At 40.7% G+C, this 20,469-nt stretch overlaps 1 protein-coding gene across 1 annotated transcript in view; it reads left to right on the forward strand.

Annotated features, from left to right (window-relative positions):
• CNTN5 (contactin 5) overlaps window positions 1-20,469 on the forward strand; it is a 927,011-nt gene that overhangs the window by 401,561 nt on the left and 504,981 nt on the right. The window lies entirely within an intron of this gene.

The raw sequence follows: 20,469 nt of genomic DNA on the forward strand, positions 1-20,469 counted from the left end.
CATTGGACAAACCAACAGAAGAATAAGTGCACGCATTGAAGAACACAAGAACTCATTCAAAAGAGGAACCAACTTCTTCCCTGGTCCAACACTTTAAAGTCACAGGACATGATATTGACTTTAAAAGACCAGAACTATCGCCAAAACTGAACATTTTAACAACAGAATAATCAGAGAAGCCATCGAGATAGAAAAACGCCCACACAGCATGAACAAACGAGATGATACCTCCCGTCTACCAGCCATTTGGAAACCCGCCCTTATTGACAAACGAGCCCCTAACACGAGGAATGACACCAGACCCACACTCACGAGGTCCACACAGGATGTCACCACCACACATCCACCCAGAAAGCAGACCCAAACCCACACTGGTCAGGAAGCATGACCAAGGACCAGAAGCCAGACCGCAGCAGCAACATTAGCCATTTCAAACCCCTCCAATCCATACATACAGGAGACAGACACCCACTATGAAGATGTAGCACGACCACAAACACAAAGCCAAACAACAGCAATGCAGCACATCAGCTCAAATCCCCCTGCAACTCAGACTAATCTGAGCACAACCAAACCCCTACCCAAACAGGACATACCTCCAGCCAATCAGAGCACAAAAAAACCTCCATCCAATCAGAGCACAGCCAAGCTCCCACCCAATGAGTTCAAACCCCCACTAGCAGTTTAAAAGGAAGAAACAGCTGCAATCACACATTGCTCCCAGAAGCACGAAGCTGAAGCCTGAAGATGACGAATAAGACTTCGTCGAAACGTTGCCAAGACACTTCTAATTTTACACGGGAGAAAACCTGAATAACCAAAGACCTACATATATAAATTTCTCGCCAAACAACTACAGCCCTATGCAGAATCCATCACCTCACACGTAAAAAACTCATTCCAGTTCATAGAGATCATAAAGAAACAAAACTTACAGCCCAGCGACCTACTCGTGAGCTTTGATGTCATATCCCTCTTCACCCAAGTGCCAATCAAAGAAGCCTTGACAGCTATCCAAAACAAATATAACCCCCCCAAGCACATCCTAGATCTGACCAACCACTGCCTATCCAACACATACTTCATCTATAATGGACAAAAATACAAACAAGTAGAAGGAGCACCCATGGGATCACCCCTCTCACCTGTCATTGCCAATCTCTACATGGAACACTTTGAAACCCAAGCACTAGAAAAATCTGATCACAAACCCAAACTCTGGCTCAGATATGTAGACGACACCTTCATAATCTGGCCACATGGGAAAGAAAAACTTGACAACTTCCTCACACACCTCAATAGCCTACACCCCAAAATACAGTTCACCATGGAAACAGAAGTTAATAACCAACTTCCCTTCCTAGATGTCTTAGTCTACAGGAAACCCAATGGCTCCCTAGGACACACCATCTACCAGAAGAAAACACACACAAACCGCTATCTGCACGCACTCTCACACCACCACCCAGCACAGATCAACTCCGTAGCCAAGACACTCATCTCCAGAACAAAATGCTTAGCTGATGAACAACACCTAAAACCCGAACTAGACACTCTCACTAACGTACTAACATCCAATGGATTCCAAACAAATAAGATTACCAAACTAATCCAAAAAGAACCCCCCACTAAAATCCAAGACAGAGAACAAGAAAACGGCACAGCCCTCCTCCCATATATAAAAGGCACCACAGACAGAATCAGCAAGATCCTCCACAAACATAACATCAAGACAGCATTCTGCACAAACCAAAAAATATCCACCATCCTAAGAAACCCCAAAGACAAAATTGAGTTAGAAAATCAAGGAGTATATGAAATCCCATGCACCGCCTGCCCACCACATACATTGGACAAACCAACAGAAGAATAAGTGCACGCATTGAAGAACACAAGAACTCATTCAAAAGAGGAACCAACTTCTTCCCTGGTCCAACACTTTAAAGTCACAGGACATGATATTGACTTTAAAAGACCAGAACTATCGCCAAAACTGAACACTTTAACAACAGAATAATCAGAGAAGCCATTGAGATAGAAAACGCCCACACAGCATGAACAAACGAGATGACACCTCCGCCTACCAGCCATTTGAAACCGCCCTTATTGACAAACGAGTCCCTAACACGAGGAATGACACCAGACCCACACTCACGAGGTCCACACAGGATGTCACCACCACATCCACCCAGAAAGCAGACCCAAACCCACACTGATCAGGAAGCACGACCAAGGACCAGAAGCCAGACCGCAGCTGCAACATTAGCCATTTCAAACCCCTCCAATCCATACATGCAGCAGACTGACACCCACTATGAAGATGTAGCACGACCACAAAGCCAAACAACAGCTATGCAGCTCACCAGCTCAAATCCCCCTGCAGCACAGACTAGACTGAGCACAACCAAGCCCCCACCAACACAGGACACACCCCCAGCCAATCAGAGCACAGAAAAACCCCCATCCAATCAGAGCACAGCCAAGCTCCCACCCAATCAGTTCAAACCCCCACTAGCAGTTAAAAGGAAGAAACAGCTGCGATCACACACTGCTCCCAGAAGCACGAAGCTGAAGCCTGAAGATGACGAATGAGACTTCGTCGAAACGTCGCCAAGACACTTCCAATTTTACACGGGAGAAAACCCGAACAACCAAAGACCTATATACAAACACCCGTGAAAACCTCAGAAAACATATATATATATGTATATATAACACTTAGACTTAGCACTTAAACTTATATACTGCTTCACAATGCTTTATAGCCCTCTCTAAGTGATTTACACATATTACTTTATTAATATGCTGAATACTTTAGTATTTTTAGTATTAAGAATACTTTAGGACATACATTTGCAGGATTCTTTTAAGAAAAACATTTATTAAGAAATAAAAATTATATATACAGAGAAGGAGGGGGCATGCCACCTACAAAATCATTAACCAGGAATTAAGAATAGAAACATATAATTATTTAAATTGAATGAATTCCTCCCAGTATTCTATAAGAAGAGCTTTATATTGCTTTTTCTTAAAAAAAAAAAGGAAAATTGAGCATCCTCATTTACTGCCTCAATTTATTTTAAAAAAATCAATAACTAATCCATCGGTATTGATTTCAACTTGTGCTGATGACTATAGCAATAAAATTGACTCCAGTTCTAATTTCCTGTAGAAAACTACAAAATTAGTCTTTAACTCTATCAAGAGCTTTGAAGTTAAACCAAAAGAAGTAAAGCAGGTGGACTTTTAATATGTAACATTAAATACTAGGGGAGGGGGGCATCAAATCAAAAAATGCAAATAATACAGAAATAATAATAATAAATAATGTGGAAAATATACTAAAAAATCACTGAATCACTTATATTGATTGGTATATATAAAATGTAGAATTACTTATATGTTTGTTTGATCATTGAAAAACAATAAAGCAATATGACATCTATGTTGATTTTTTAATAATTTTTTAATATTTCATGAATTTAGAATAACAGAGTTGGAAGGGACCTTGGAGGTCTTCTAGTCCAATCTCATGCTTAGGCAGGAAACTCTACACAATTTCAGAGAAATGGTTATCCAATCTCTTCTTTAAAATGTCCAGTGTTGGAACATTCACAACTTCTGGAGGCAAGTTATTCTATTGATTAATTGTTCTAACTGTCAGGAAATTCCTCCTTAGTTCTAAGTTGCTTCTCTCCTTGATTAGTTTCCACCGACTGCTTCTTGTCCTGCCCTCAGATGCTTTGGAGAATAGCTTGACTCCCTCTTCTTTCTGGCAGCCCCTGAGATATTGGAACACTGCTATCATGTCTCCCCTAGTCCTTCTTCTCATTAAACTAGACATACCCAGTTCCTGCAACTGTTCTTCATATTTTAGCCTCTAGTCCCCTAATCATCTTTGTTGCTCTTCTCTGCATTCTTTCTAGAGTCTCGACATCTTTTTTACATCGTGGCGACCAAAACTGAATGCAGTATTCCAAGTGTGGCCTTACCAAGGCATTATAAAGTGGTATTAACACTTCACGTAATCTTGATTCTATCCCTCTGTTTATGCAGCCCAGAACTGTCTTGGATTTTATTAAGTAATTTAGAATTTTCAAATACCTTTGACCTATAAATAAATATTCTATAAAAACAATTTAAAAAATCTTAGTTAGTGGGATTGTAGTTAATGGAGACATATATTAACTAACATAGGGGAAGTAATGGTTGGACTAGAAGACCTCCAAGGTCTCTTCCAACTATTCTATTCTATTCTATTCTATTCTAGTCTAGTCTATTCTAGTCTAGTCTAGTCTAGTCTAGTCTAGTCTAGTCTAGTCTAGTCTAGTCTAGTCTATTGTACTCTATTCTATTCTATTCTAATTCTAATTCTAATTCTATTTTAGAAAATTATGCTATAATTTATTTGGGTGCTTATGTCTTACCTCTTTATGTATTATGACCCAGTGTGGGTCCAAGTAATTTCTCCTTTGCTGTGCATGAAAGTCAAGATCAAAAACCATATAAATTTGCCGGCTACACCAGTTTATCAAATATTTTCTTAAGCAAATTGGCTTTTTTGCATCAAATTGGTAATTTCTTCCACTGCTCCTCTTAACTTGATAATTCTTTTTCTTTGTCATTCTTGGCCAATTTCCCTACTCTGTTAAAGGCAAAATACACTTTGACTATTGAATAATGTTTTCCAGCAATTTGATAATTGGGCAAAGGTGCAATCTCCAATTTTTACACTCACTAGGAAATTAATGAGGGGAGATTTTGCCTGTCAATGCATTTTATTCTGATGCTTCTCTTTGATATGAAAGCCTGACTGGCTTTCACATAACCAAAAAGTCTGACAGCTGTCTGACTTCAACATGAGTGATACAAAAGAAAAAAAAAGTTCAACATATTGGGATGACAGCTGCAGAGATTCTATAGAGAGATGATGGAAAACTTCCTATTGCCTACCCTTTTTTAGCTTTTTATTATTATTTAGAGATCAGTTGAAATATTAAACTGAATAATTAAAGAATGTCGTTATTTCAAATAGCAAAGTGTGAGATTGATTTACACCAAGATTTGTATTGGAATACAATGTTCTGCATTTTATGCAACAACTAGAGCCAATCAATAGATGGCAGTTTTTATAAGTTTGCATCTATAGGATATACTCTGTCTTTTTGTTCTGAGTATAGTTTCCAGTGACAGTTAAGCAGTAAAGCACATGGTGACTGTGCACTTTGTTTGTTCTGTAGGGCTATAAAATTACAATTTAACAAATTTTGGAAGGACATTGAAGGGTGTGTGTAGCTCTGAATTTATAAGCTGGCTTTGACCAAAATGTAGTTTTAAATATTCTTTCTTATATATATTACCACTATCTACCTTGTATATGATTAAATATTTATATATATCTCCACAACGTTGTCTAGGTCTGGTACAACATAGGCCAAGAGGCAATATATATATACTGATGTAATTTACATGGCATTAATAAATAAAACAAAAGACAACATACCAGTTGAAGGTAAATAATAAGCAAAATAAAGAGATTCAATTGAATAAAATAAGTTGAAAAAAGCCATCTCTCAATCTAGCTCATGGGTGTCAAACTCGCCATTTCATGTTGCCATCACATGATGTTTTGCAACATTTTTTTCCCTTTGTGGAGCTGGGGTGGGCAATGGCCTGCATGTGACGCATCTGGCCTGTGGGTTGCCAGTTTGACACCCCTGATCTAGCTGTATTAGATAACTGTATTGGGTAACTTTCCTTTTGGATGAAAGTTGATGAGAGATGAGTGGAGAAATCAGTTAAAGAGGAACCTGTCAGATCCTTTTAACTGGGATTCCATTCATACAAGGGACAGAAACTTTGGTCACCCTAGTCAAAATCTTTTCTGGGACCTGATAATGCAGTATGTTCCTTCTAGTTTTATTGCCTTGCTCAGTTGCAATCAATGTTACTATTCAGGGTGTCTTTCTGGACTGGTTGCAAGGGCTGGAGTTATGGAATTGTGGGCAAAGAACAGTCAAACACATTGATATTTCAAAGGGAGATGCAATAGATCTGAAGTTATTCAATATCTATGTGAAACGAGGGGAAGAGGGCATTCATCCATTCAGGATAAACAATAAGTAAGCTACTTATACTCAGTCTTTAAATAATAACTCAGGCTGTATTCGAGTGGCTGTAGAAATCTTGAACAGGATCATAGAGGTTCTAAAGGTTTGAATGGGAATCTCCTAACAACAATCTCATAATAAACTAATGAAGTTTGCAGTGCATTCATAAACAAAACAATAATAAAGAAGCAAGTCAAGAGCATCTGTATGGACCTAAACATCTTAGCTTCCCGATATTAGAGTCATAGTGGCATGGTGGTTAGAGTACAGTACTGCAGACTACTTCTGCTGACTGCCGGCTGCCTGCAATTTGGCAGTTTGAATCTCACCAGGCTCAAGGTTGACTCAGCCTTCCATCCTTCTGAGGTGGGTAAAATGAGGACCCAGATTGTTGGGAGCAATAGGCTGACTCTGTAAACTGCTTAGAGAGGGCTGTAAAGCACTGTAAAATGGTATATAAGTCTAAATGCTATTGCTATTAGATCACTGCTGCGATAAAAGGATATCTGCAAGAGGGATCTAAAGGCCTTGGGAATTGACATTAACAACTGGGAAACATTGATGTCTGAACATTCAGCTTAGAGGCTAAAGATGCAGCATGGCTTTCTCCAATTCGAAGAGACACTTGTTTGGCAGGCTGAGGCAAAGAAGCAGTCCTGGAACCAGCAAAATCTGGGGGCTGGACAGGGGACAGAATGTATCTGCCCTCAGTGTGGAAAGGATTGCCACTCTTCAATTGGCCTTTTTAGTCATACTAGATGCTGTTTTAGGACCTCTTTCCAGAGCATGATACCATAGTCTTTTGAGACTGAAGGATGCCAATGCCAATTGCTATTAGCCACATCAGGGAAGTATTCCTCTAAAAGAAGAGGTTTGCCACATGGTTTCATGGGAACAGTAAGTGAAAGCTGTGGTCAGGAAGACTTTGTCTGGGTTTGATTTTTGAACAAAATGGGCTTGAATCACCCATTTTGACAAGTAATTTAGTGAAGAGGGAGTCGGGCTGTTCTCCAAAGCACCTGAGAGTAGAACAAGAAGCAATGGGTGGAAACTGATCAAAGAAAGAAGCAACTTAGAACTAAGGAGAAATTTCCTGACAGTTAGAACAATTAATAAGTGGAACGACTTGCCTGCAGAAGTTGTGAATGCTCCAACACTGGAAATTTTTAAGAAAATGTTGGATAACCATCTGACTGAGATGGTGTAGGGTTTCCTACCTGGGCGGGGGGTTGGACTAGAAGGCCTCCAAGGTCCCTTCCAACTCTGTTGTTATGTTATGTTAAGTTCCTGTCAGACCTGGAAGCCATCTTTTACATTTGGGCCTTCAGGCCTGCCACATTTTCTATTGCGGGAGGGGGGATTACATAGTGATATGTAGTCAAAATAACATTCCTTTCTCAGAGAGTTAAGGATGTCTTGCCCTGGCACCTGGAGTTGGATGATTGGGAGACATCTCCAGTTTGAATGGTGGATGATTTATTTATATATTTATTTATTCCAGTTTCTATGCGGCCCTTCTCCCAAAGGACTCAGGGCAGTTTACAGCCAGATAAAACAACAGATATAAAAATTAAAAACGAATTTAAAAGACTAATACAAAATTGGCTGAAAACTATAAAACCAGTAAAACCCCCATTAAAAACTATTAGGCCAGTCCTGCACGATGGAATAAAAACGTCTTCAGCTCGCGCTGAAAGGTCCGGAGGTCAGGGAGTTGGCGTAGCCCTGGAGACAGCTCGTTCCATAGGGCTGGAGCCCCCACAGAGAAGGCCCTCCCCCTGGGGGTCGCCAGTCGACATTGTCCGGCCGACGGCACCCTGAGGAGGCCGTCCCTATGGGAGCGCACTGGTTGATGGAAGGCCACTGGTAGCAGCAGGCAGTCCCATAAATAACCCAGTCCTATGCCATGGAGCGCTTTAAAGGTGATAACTAACACCTTGAATTGCACCCGGAAGACCACCGGAAGCCAGTGCAGCCTGTGCAGGAGGGGTGTTATATGGGAGCCTCAAGTTGCTCCCTCTATCACCCGCGCGGCCGCATTCTGAACCAGTTGGAGCCTCCGGGTGCTCTTCAAGGGGAGCCCCATGTAGAGAGCGTTGCAGTAATCCAGGCGGGAAGTGACGAGGGCGTGAGTGACTGTGCATAGGGAATCCCAATCCAAGAAGGGACGCAACTGGCATATCAGGCGGACCTGATAAAAAGCTCCTCTGGCGACGGCCATCATATGCTCTTCTAACAACAGCCGTGCATCCAGAAGGACGCCTAGATTGCAGACCCTCTCCGTGGGGGCCAATAACTCACCCCCCACAGTCAGCGATGGAATCAGCTGATTGTACCGGGATGCCGGCATCCACAGCCACTCGGTCTTGGAAGGGTTGAGTCGGAACCTGTTTTTCCCCATCCAGACCCGCACGGCCTCCAGGCACCGGGACATCACTTCAACGGCTTCATTGGGTTGGTTAGGGGTGGAAATGTACAGCTGTGTATCATCAGCGTACAGATGACACCACACCGCAAAACCACAGATGATCTCACCCAGCGGCTTCATATAGATGTTGAACAGGAGAGGCGAGAGAACCAACCCCTGTGGCACTCCACATAAAAGGTGCCTCGCAGCCGATCTCTGCCCCCCTGCCAACACTGTCTGCAACCAGTCAGAAAGGAAGGAGGAGAACCACCGAAAAACGGTGCCCCCCACTCCTAACCCCTCCAGCCGTTGCAGCAAGATACCATGGTCGATGGTATCAAAAGCCGCTGAGAGATCTAATAGGACCAGGGCAGAGGAACAACCCCTGTCCCGGGCCCTCCAAAGATCATCCACCAATGCAACCAAAGCCGTCTCCGTGCTGTACCCAGGCCGGAAACCGGACTGGGATGGGTCCAGATAGACAGTTTTATCCACGTACCGAGGGAGCTCATGCGCCACCACACTCTCGACAACCTTCGCCACAAAGCAAAGGTTGGAGACCGGACGATAGTTCACTAAGACAGCTGGGTCCAGGGAAGGCTTCTTGAGGAGGGTTCTCACCACCGCCTCTTTCAAGGTGGTAGGGAAGACACCCTCCCTCAAAGAAGCATTAACAATTCCCTGAAGCCAGCCTCGTGTAACCTCCTGTGTGGCCAGTACCAACCAGGAGGGACACGGGTCCAGTAAACATGTGGTTGCATTCAGCCTCCTCAGTGTCCTGTCCATGTCCTCGGAAACCACAGAGTCGAACTCCTCCCAGATGACATCCTCAAGATCAGCCTCCATCACCCCTCTGAATTTGACTATGTGATGGACATGTGGGTGCTGGGCAGGGACTTGAACTTTCACTTGGATGGAGAAAACCTGAAAACTTTCAGATTTGGGTTTTCCCAGATGTGCCAATATGACATCTCTAATAAAATGAACTTTGGGGAAATTCAACCCTCAGAGTCTTCTTACATTGGGGGATGTTACTTGGAACCCTGACAGGTCCATTCAAAGTTCTGTCTCCATGTATAAAGTATGCAGGCTAGAAGATAGGCTTTTTAGTGGTGGGCCCCACTTTGTAGACTCTACTGCTGGGGATTTGTTTGTATGCTTATACTGTAGAGCAGGGGTCTCCAACCTTGTCAACTATAAGACTTGTGGACTTCAGCTCCCAGAATTCCTCAGCCAGCTTTGCTTCAACTTCAATTCTGGGAGTTGAAGTCCACAAGTCTTAAAGTTGACAAGGTTGGAGACCCCTGTTGTAGAGCATCCAGAGTGAAGTGGGGGGGATTTAAAACTCTTGTACATGAATAAATAAAAAACATGATTTTCAAACTTCATAAAAGAAGACAGCATGCTCACAATCCCATTTCAGTATATAAACTGTTGAAACATCTGCGATACTTTGATAGACAGCAGTCATATAACTGTGTTTCATCACCTTAATCTGCATTTATGAAAAGTAAAGCAAAAATATGAAAATGTGTTGCTTATTTTTTTAACAGAATCAAATCTAAGCCTTTCAGTTATATTAAGACAGTGAAAGGGAGATATGCGCCTCTTCAAAACAAGGCAATCTGTCATCTTCATGTGACCAATCTGGGCAATCTTACTTTGATTTCCTGCCAGTTCAATATATGCCTTTTTATCCCCCTATATGATAATTGTTGAAGTCTAAACAGAACAAAGGCAATCAATCTTGTAATTTAAAAAATGAGAAAAATGATCCCCTGAAGAAGAAAGCATATTTATGACTATGGGTGGAAGTGGCTTCCTCCAGATTTATAGATCATGTCTGAAAAATTCTTGGGGGGGAAAAAACAGTGAAAGGACTGAGAAGTCCGTAGTGCTCTCTGAGCTTGGTTGTTTCCTTGCAGACATTTCATTAACCAAATTAGGTAACATCATCAGTGCTAGTAGGGAGTGGGGTTTGCTCTCATTTTAATATTCTAGTAGCTTGCCCTCTCAGTGTTGGTAGGAGCGGCATTGGTGGTTCTTTGATTGGGCTGTTTACCTTGTTTGACAGTTCCTTGATTGGAATATTGTTTATTTCTTGTTGGTCTAGTGTTGGTCTTGTTGGTCTAGTGTTAATCTTGGCATTAAAATCTCCTCATCTGGGCTTTGACCACTGGTGATGAGTTATTTTTGTTCCCTTTTTGGCTTATTGATTGTCTCCTTTGAATGGTAGCTGTTATAGGTAGATGTTAAGGGGATGTGGTGGCTAAGTGGCTAAGATGCTGAGCTTCTCAATCGAAAGGTTGGCAGTTCAGCGGTTCGAATCCCTAGTGCCGCGTAATGGGGTGAGCTCCTGTTACTTGTCCCAGCTTCTGCCAACCTAGCAGATTGAAAGCACATAAAAATGCAAGTAGAAAAATAGGGACCACCTTTGGTGGGAAAGTAACAGCATTCTGTACGACTTTGGTGTTTAGTTATCCTGGCCACATGACCACAGAGATGTCTTCGGACAGTGCTGGCTCTTTGGCTTTGAAACGGAGATGAGCACCACCCCCTAGAGTTGGGAACGACTAGCACATATGTGTGAAGGGAACCTTTACCTTTACTTTATGTTATAGGTAGGGTTTCTGGTAATGATACAATTGAAAAGAGCAGTATGTCAGGTTTCTGTGTTGGATGTTTGGGGCATCCATAGAAGTCTGGGTGGATGGATCCACTGCTTCCCAGCCACTACTGTTCGTCTTTGGTAATTTGGCCATTCCTGGTCAGATCGCTAGAATTTCTCTTTATTTATGAAAGGATTTCATAGTGTGTGACTCTGGATGTAATCCAACCCACTTTATATCAAACAATTGGTATAAGGATTGTGGTAATGGCAAGATATTCTCAGAGCAGAAATGTAGAGAATGTAAATAGCATTCAAGAGGCAAGGAATTGGAAAGCTTGAATGCCTTGGGGAAATGTTGGAAAAGAGAATGATGTACTTGAAGTAGGAAGTGATATTGATGCCATACGAGTCTTAGGCCCACTCAGAGACAATCAACAGTTTGAAATGACAACCATTTCAGAAGTGCAATAAAGATTAGTTCTAGTGTCTAGAGAGCTTCTGTCAAGATTATGTCTGTTTTGAGGAGCCTGACAATATGTCAACCTCATGAGCACATACACCTGAACTCTCTGGAATCACTCTATTCAGACAGCATCAACTCAATATCATTTCAGTGTTTCCTTACAGTCCAAATTCAGTCCATTGTTATGGCAAATTCAAGCTGAAAGCATTCTAGGTATTATTATAATAATAATAATAATAATAATAATAATAATAATAATAATAATAACAACAACAACAACAACAACAACTACTACTACTACTACTACTACTACTACTATTATTATTATTATTATTATTATTATTATTATTATTATTTAATTTGTATACCGCCCTTCTCCCGAACAGTATAGGGTGAAGATTCCAGGTTCCAGTTCACAGCATATGCTAGTTGCAGAACGGATACAACAATGAAATGATCGATAGATTGTGATAAACTAAAAAGATGCTTCTTCATCTTGATAACAAAGGGACCAAAATTATCTGATGCATATGGAAATCTCTTTGGATCAGGTGGCATGAAGGCTTGCTAAGCAACCGACACTTTTTTTTAGACTTATGGATCTGTCAGTGTAATGCAGTGGTGGGATTCTACTTGTTCAAACTGGTTTGGGTGAATCGGTAGTTCCAATGATCATCTGGGAGCAAACTAGTTCACCAAACAATCAGATGGGCCTGTGCTATTTTCCTACCTTTATCTCCTCAGCTGATTCACACGGCAGAGCCGATTGCCATGCGAATCAGCTGTGTTACCCATCCAAAGAACCCCGAAAGGGAAGATTTCTGCAAACTGTGCACGTGTGCAATTACCAAACCGGGAGGATCCCACCACGAACGTAATCTATATGAAACAGATTAAAGGATCAAAGTGCTATACAAATGAAAGGGCAATGGCGAAGGGGTACAATACATGGTGCAGAAATCTACCCTGATTCTAGATTATGTGAATCCGAAAAGAAAAGAACAGTTGTTGAGTTAAAAACAAACTCAACACTTGTTCTTTTTTTCACACAATCTAGAATCAGGCTAGATTTCTACACCATATATTATACCTCCACTGCCCCTTGGTATGCATATCACTCTGATCCTTTACCACAATAAACATATGAACAAAGTTTTTCATTTTTTTGAAATATTAGACCATTATGAATAGAAGAAGATGCCCGGGTTTCATAAATATCAATGCAGAAGCTTTAAGCTGCATGCCTTTAAAAAAATCTGTGTTTTCTTAAAGTAACTAACCCTTTTGTACTTCACCAGAACAGGATGAAATTTACAGGACATCTAGCCTACTAAGAAATGAAATATATCGCATTTCATAAAAATCAATGGGAGGATTTTCAAACATGATTCCTTCCCACTCTTATTTATTATTCTTAAAAAGAGACTGTATTTCTTTTGTTTGATTTGAAATAGAATACTATGGACTTTGCAACAACAACAACAAAATGAAATGTAGGACTGGGAGAAGCTATTGCAACCAGCGGCGCAGTTCAAGTGAAAAAAGGGCAAGTGGTAGGGAATAAAAATGCTTGTTCCTAAATGCATTGATCTCCAAAATCAGTAGGTTATGGAGGAAGGAAAACATAAAAAAGGAGAAAACGCTTTAATTTCCCCCCTGGAAAGGGGAATAGATTCAGAGGTGAAATTCAGCCGGTTCGGACCGGTACAGATGAACCGGTAGCTCCAATGATCAGCTGGCCCTGTCCATCTACCCCAGCCCTATCCTGTCCTTTATTTCCTGCTTTCTAGTTCATCTCAATCACGCAGCAAAGCTGACTTCCCCCTCTCGCTGTTCTACTTACTGTTGCTGACTTGGAAAGTAAGCAGCTGAGCTCTAAATGCTCCATTTTCAGCACAAAGCGCGAGCTCACCGAACCGGTTGTTAAACTGGCAACATTCCACCACTGAATAGATTTGGGATAGTTCATATGATCTAATTACTAGCGTCTTTCTGATAGGACCATAACCTGAAATTCTACCAAACCTCAGCTCAGAATACAGAATAATAGAGTTGAAAGGGACATTCGAGGTCTTCTAGTCCAACCCTCTGCTCAAACAGGAGGCCCTATACCATTTCAGACAAATGGCTGTCCAATTGCTGCTTAAAAGCCTCCAGTGATGAAGCACCTACAAATTCTGAAGATAACTTCTGTTTCACTGGTTAATTGTTCTCAGTGTCAGGAAATTTCTCCATTGTTCTAGGTTCCTTCTCTCCTTGATTAGTTTCCATCCATTTTTTTTTCTCTTGCCTTCCGGTGCTTTCAAAAATAGGTTGACCTCCCCTTTTTTCATGGCAGCCCTTTCATATCAAGATATTTTATAAGAACGAGCACAAAAGGATTGGCGATAGGATGGGGAGTGATATAGCAGAACTTTTAAAGTATAATTATGTGCATCATATCTGGGCGGCTAAATTCCAAGTCAACAATAAGAATAAAAACTTATATTATGATTAAGCTTATTCTTGGAAATGGTGTTTGTTAATACAGAACAATTCAGAGATTTATAGCTATTTCTCATAAAAAAAGTTTGTAGAAAACGTGCCTATATAAAATAACTGTTGCTATTGGAAACGACTGGATTAAATTCAGAGCAAGAATTTCATATGAAGCATACCAATGGGCCAATTACTTTTCCAGTGCAGTCTCACAAGCCTACAGAGTGTTAATTTTACTTACAGAAGTTTAATTAACTCAAGCCCCACCCAGAATGAATGTGCTGTAATGGAATCACAAAATTCACCATACTGGAACTAGAAATTCAGCCTAGGAACTGAATCAGATTTCCCAAATGACACATACACAAAACAAGCTATATTTGTTAGCACACTAAACTAATGTACCATAACACCCCTCAAGCTTTGCACATTATAATTGTTATTTTCAAACTACAGACACCCACATTTTCTACCAGTGGTGTAACACTCAAGTTAACCAACTTACTTTGCACTGTACTTGCTGAAAGAAATTCAAACTCATTATCACCTCCCAGAAAGGGGAAAAAATATTAATGTCAGTTTCAAATGGAGAATATTACTGCTGTGTGGGAAAAGCTCTTTTCTGCTTTTTTACATTATAGTAGTTATTTATTAGAAGTTAACAAAGATCTTATAAATACAGCAGGACTGGTAATAGGAAAGGAAATGCTTACAGATGTGGGATTTTAGAAAGAAAATATCCTGAATTTTAACAAAGCTGTCTCTTTTGAAAGCTTTACAAAGGTTTCTCCCAATTAAATATCTAGTTACTGAATATTATGAAGAAACAATATAACAACAACAGAGTTGGAAGGGACCTTGGAGGCCTTCTAGTCCAACCCCCTGCCCAGGCAGGAAACCCTACACCATCTCAGACAGATGGCTATCCAACATTTTCTTAAAAATTTCCAGTGTTGGAGCATTCACAACTTCTGCAGGCAAGTCGTTCCACTTATTAATTGTTCTAACTGTCAGGAAATTTCTCCTTAGTTCTAAGTTGCTTCTTTCCTTGATCAGTTTCCACCCTCAGGTGCTTTGGAGAACAGCCCGACTCCCACTTCTCTGTGGCAGCACCTGAGATATTGGAACACAGCTATCATGTCTCCCCTAGTCCTTCTTTTCATTAAACTAGACATACCCAGTTCCTGCAATCGTTCTTCATATGTTTTAGCCTCCAGTCCCCTAATTATCTTTGTTGCTCTTCTCTGCACTCTTTCTAGAATCTCAGCATCTTTTTTACATCGTGGCAACCAAAACCGAATGCAGTATTCCAAGTGTGGCCTTACCAAGGCATTATTCATGACATTTAGACAGAAAAACCTTGCACAATTTGAATTCTTGAGCAAAATATACTTGTTCCTCCTGTGACGATGGACTTTCCAAAATTTTACCTGTACTGATTAATTTAGTGACAGATGGCAAGACTCCAGATCTTATATTTCAGAGACAAAAAAATCTGGAATGTCAAAATTCTTCCAGATTTGGAGGCTTTAAAGAGTAAATTAATAAGGAGAATGAAGAAAAAAATGTTAGCTGTAATCCCATGATGGCCACAGAGCAGTGGTTTGATTCAGCCAGTTCGGGTCAGTTCGGGCAAACCGGTAGTTAAATTGCTGGCTGGCCCCACCCCTCCCCGCGCCTTCCAGGAGTCCCAATGCGCCCCATTTTGGTTCCCAGGTAAGTGCAGGGAGGTCCACTTGGCCCAAAACAGGGCACGCGGGGTATGATGTGGCCCCCCCTCCTTGGTCCATTTTTACTCCCAGGGGCATGCAGGAAGCCAAATGCTGCCTGTCACACCCCCTGTCTACACCCACCCACCCGGTCATTAGGGCAAAGAACTGGTTGTTAAATTATTTGAATCCTACCACTGCCATAGAGGATGCTCTTTCATAATTCAAGATTTTGGTTACCACCTTTAAAGCGCTCCATGGCTTAGGACCCGGGTACTTACGAGACCACCTGCTTTTACCTTATGCCTCCCACCGACCCGTATGCTCTCACAGAGAGGGTCTCCTCAGGGTGCCGTCTGCCAAACAGTGTCGGCTGGCGGCCCCCAGGAGCAGGGCCTTCTCTGTGGGGGCAGTGACGCTCTGGAACGAACTTCCCCCTGGCTGATCAAGTGCCTGATCTTCGGACCTTCCATCGTGAGCTCAAAACACACCTATTTATTCAAGCGGGACTGGCATAATAGTGTCAAATTTTAATTTGGGGTTTTATTAATATTTCTAAAATTTTAAAACTAAATTTTAACTATCAGCCTTTTTGTAATTTGCTAGGTTTTAAATGTTTTAATTTGTATATATTTCGTGTTTTATTTTGGCTGTACACCGCCCTGAGTCCTTCGGGAGAAGGGCGGTATAAAAATTTAATAAAATAAATAAAATAAATAAAAAATAAATAATACTTGAAATATATTTTTTGAAGTACTGTTGCACTGGCTAACTAACATGGGAAGGTTTGTGATGAAACCTGGTTCAGACAGAACCAAAATTTAAAATTACAGTCTTGTTCACATGCAAGGAGGCCTGAAAATATGGGTTGTGAATCAAGCAGGAGATAATGAAAACGTCCATAACAGCAATCTGCAGCCTGATGAAAAACAAATTATACTGACTAGGCCCCGTCAAGGGCAAGGGTGACCATGGAAGGTCTGGCATTTTCTTTTTGGGACTGGCAACCTGCTCATTATATGGCTTGTCATATGGCTTATTAACTCTTTCCAATTTTAAAAGAAGCTTGTCCGTGGAAGAAGAAATAGAATTGCAATTGTCTCTTGGCAGGCTCAGTCTGCAGTGTAACTCCATAGGCACAGTTATTTTCAGAACTCCTTTAAAGTAATGGGACCCACTGACCTTTGAAATAGGTTTACTACCCTTGTCATAACTAGCATGATGTGAAATTCTGAAAAGAAATAAGAAGTAGTAAGTCAAAGTAATTAAACAAAAAAATAAAAATAAACAGAAGGTTGGACTCGAGCCACCCATTGTTTCAGCTTGTAAGAAAGCTTTTGCGGTTTGTATGGGACTCAAAAATAATGCTGGAACTACAATATATGCCTTAAATTAGTGCTTTACAACATTGTTTCACAATTTCAGCAATTTTAAGCCATGGGGACTTCAACTCCCAGAATTTCCATGGTGGCTGGAGAATTCTAGGAGTTGAAGCAGGAGTGAAATGCTCCCGGATCAGACCAGATCGCGCAATCCGGTAGCGATCGTGGCCAGTAGTTCGGCAATTTGATAGCGATGGCTGAGCAAAGCTCCACCCACCCATGTGTTTTTACCTTCTGCACATGCGCAAAAGGTCTGCGCGTGCATGTGTTGTGCGTGTACTTCTGAACTGGTAAGGACAGTAAGTAGATTTCACCCCTGAGTTGAAGTCCATACAGATTTTAAAACTGCTGAAGCTGAAGAACTCTGCTTTACAGGAAGCTAGCTTCCCATTCATTTTAAATATAAAAAGTTAAAGGAAGGAAGAAGACCGTGAAAAAGAGAGAGAATTAGATGCCAAGGAACATGTACATAATATAGGCACCCATTTTTCCCTTTGTTTAAACAGATTTCCTAGAAAATATATTTAATTGAGTGGTTTTTGATTAGCTCTTCAGAGCCATTTTTGATAGTTCCTTTTGCGTGCCATCAATATTACTGATTTGCTAACTGCCTCCTTTTCCACCAGGTTTTGCTGTGTCATAATAGGTCACAGATCCTGCTAAGCCAAAAACAAGGAGACTACAGTGTGATTTAGTATAATGTCTCAATGTAGGCAGATACACCAAACATTTAATTAGATTAGATTAGAATTCTTTATTGGCCAAGTGTGGTTGGACACACAAGGAATTTGTCTTTGGTGCATACGCACTCAGTGAAAGAGAAGATACATTTGTTAACAATCATAAGGTACAACACTTAATGATAGTCATAGGGTACAAATAAGAAATTGAATCGTACTAGGAAACAATCATTATAAATTGTAAGTATACAGCAACAAGTTATGGTCATACAGTCATAAGTGAGAGGAGATGGGTGATAGGAACGATGAGAAGATGGACTCTATAGAATTGTCCCAGAAATCTGATGCTTACAAGTCAAAATATTGGTTTTAAGGAACTGACTTTCCTAAGGTAACCTAGATCTACCATGTTTCCCCTAAAATAAGACCCTGTCTTATATTTTTTTGAACCCTGAAATAAGCACTTGGCCTATGTGCTCAAAAGCCCAATTGGGCTTATTATCAGAGGCTGTCTTATTTTGGGGAAAACAAGGTATCTTCCATATAACTTGTCCATTCCTTAAGATCTGATAGGAAGACCATTCTCTATGCTCAAATGCTGTGGAGCCATAGATGACTCAGACAAGATAATGGGTTTTCTTCAGGTCTACATCTCAATTACAGCATTCCTTGCTTTGGGAAATCAGACTGGCATTCCCTTTGATGGAGTTTGGTAACAAATTTAAGCCTTTTTTTTTCCCAGGGAGTATAAAATCCACTTGGTAATAATCTTCCTTCTGCATCTTGCCTGTTTTTACTGTATTGTCATTCTATAATTACTTTATTTCATCTTTCTTCTGGGATATCAAGATGGCTTAGAAAGAATTTTCCTTTTATCCCCACAGCAATAACTTTGAAGCAAATTGGGCTGAGTGTGTGACTTACCTGGGTCCCTGTTTGACATCTCAGCCACTATACTGCACGGGTTCATCTATGTGATTTATAAATAAGACTACTGTGCACTTATTTTAATTGATGTTAGATGTCTCACAGGTGCAGAAGCAAATGTATTAATAAGAAGTTGAAATGCTCAGTATGAAGGGAAGTAAAGAAATTTGGTAAAGCTTCACAGACGGAATGGAATGCCATTTCAACAATCGATTAACTATGCAGTTTGTGTAAATCTTGCTCCGGTTTCTTTGTGGGATTTCTTTTATATTTACCCAGGGGCCTTTCTTGGAAGCAAATTAACTTAAAATCTGTCAACAAGATTTGCAGTTCATGTGGGGCATCATTGCTCTGTCTAGCCTGGCACAAAACACAACCTGGTTGGTCTCTAGAAAACCTCAGAGACTCCCATTATACACCTGTTGTGGCCTGCCCAGCAGAGCTGGCAGCAGAGTCAGACAGTGAGGAGATTGGGGAGGAACTTGGGCCAATCCTGGGGGCTGGGGAAAGCTCAGATGAGGGCTTTGTGTCAGAGGCAGAAAGGGAGATAGATAGCAGCGAGGCAGAGGAACAGCTGGAGCCCATTCCCAGTGTGCACATGCACAGAGCTGCCAGAAGACAAGAACAACTTAGAAAGCAGGGTTGACTTGGGAGTAAAGCCACACTTTGGAGATGATTGGCCTTCCCATAGGAAACAAAAGAGGAGCGAACAGGGAAGGGGCTTTTGCGGGAAACAATTTGTTCATTTCATGATTCTGAGAGACTCTGTACAAAGGTTTTGCTTTGTACTGCGGTTGGAAACAAGTTACATGGAAGCTTGCCAAACAAGATAAGGTGTGTTGAGAAATATTCCTTTGAAAAACTGTTTGGACAAACTTTGCTGACTGTGAATGAACGTAATTCACAGTCGTGTAAATAAAAGGTTTTGCCAGTAATTCCTGCCTCCTGCTTGTTAAGGAAGCCTAGGTCAGAACAACAATATTGAACAGCATTGCATTCCCAGCCAATTAGATTAGATTAGAATTTTTATTGGCCAAGTGTGATTGGACACACAAGGAATTTGTCTTGGTGCATATGCTCTCAGTGTACATAAAAGAAAAGATACGTTCATCAAGGTACAACATTTACAACACAATTGATGATCAATATATCAATGTAAATCATAAGGATTGTGTTTGTTGTGTTACCACCTATATTTTGTATAGCTCAGATCCAGGACACTTTCAAGAGTGCAATTTTCAATGAACGTCTATCTTTCTCCCGTTACAAAACATGATGGTATCACACATGCTATGAGTTCATTGTGTAGCTGATATGAATTAGATGTGTGTGTATCCTGAACATACGGTATATACTTTATGTGATTACTTTATAGCACAAGTCATTTGTCTCCTTCTCCTCCATCCCACACCAATAAATGGTAATTGATTTCTTACCGTCTCACTGAGGTCTTGCCCTACGAAATTCCTATCGTTGGAATTTATTTATTTTTTTGGTCTAAAATTCTTTAGAATACAATCTGAATTAAATTCAGGTGCCTAACATCATGCCTTGTTTTTTAAACAGTTTTTAAAGATCATCTTTAAAACTGACTTTTTATTCATTGCTCACAGTTATTTTTCTTTTTACTGTTGCTTTTCATCATTTTTTAATAAATCTAGTTATTATTCATTCTGGTTTTATCTGTGACTATAACTAC

Source organism: Ahaetulla prasina, chromosome 5 (genome assembly GCF_028640845.1).
Source record: "Ahaetulla prasina isolate Xishuangbanna chromosome 5, ASM2864084v1, whole genome shotgun sequence".
NCBI classification, from domain to species: domain Eukaryota; kingdom Metazoa; phylum Chordata; class Lepidosauria; order Squamata; family Colubridae; genus Ahaetulla; species Ahaetulla prasina.